Source organism: Phaethon lepturus, unplaced genomic scaffold (genome assembly GCF_000687285.1).
Source record: "Phaethon lepturus isolate BGI_N335 unplaced genomic scaffold, ASM68728v1 scaffold40916, whole genome shotgun sequence".
Lineage (NCBI taxonomy): Eukaryota > Metazoa > Chordata > Aves > Phaethontiformes > Phaethontidae > Phaethon > Phaethon lepturus.
In genome coordinates, this window is record NW_010549135.1 from 17,060 (window position 1) to 17,440 (window position 381).

Here is a 381-nt window from a genome sequence, read left to right on the forward strand (position 1 = left end):
GTTAAGCCCTGGCTACTGGGGTTGCTGTCCTGGAGCCCAGCCTGCTTCCGCGGGCAGACGTGGCTTGCACAAACTGACAGCTGCGGAAGGCAGGGACTTCGGGTCACTGCTGCTCTCACACCGAATTTTTTTGTCTCGGGGGACTACAGACACTGTCAGACTGCGGCTGCTTTGCTCGGGCAGCACGAGGCAGGCAGATCGGACCGGCGTGCAAGGCCACCTCGGCTCTGAAATGGTTGTATAAACCCTGGACTCTAATCCCTGCTATCAAGGAGGACAGTGCCTGTTTTGCTCTTTCCGGCCCCGTGGCTGGAGCAGGGTTGGAGTCCCGCTGGGCAAAGGTGTAGGAGAAGTAACCTGCACGACGAGAAGCAGGAAAGC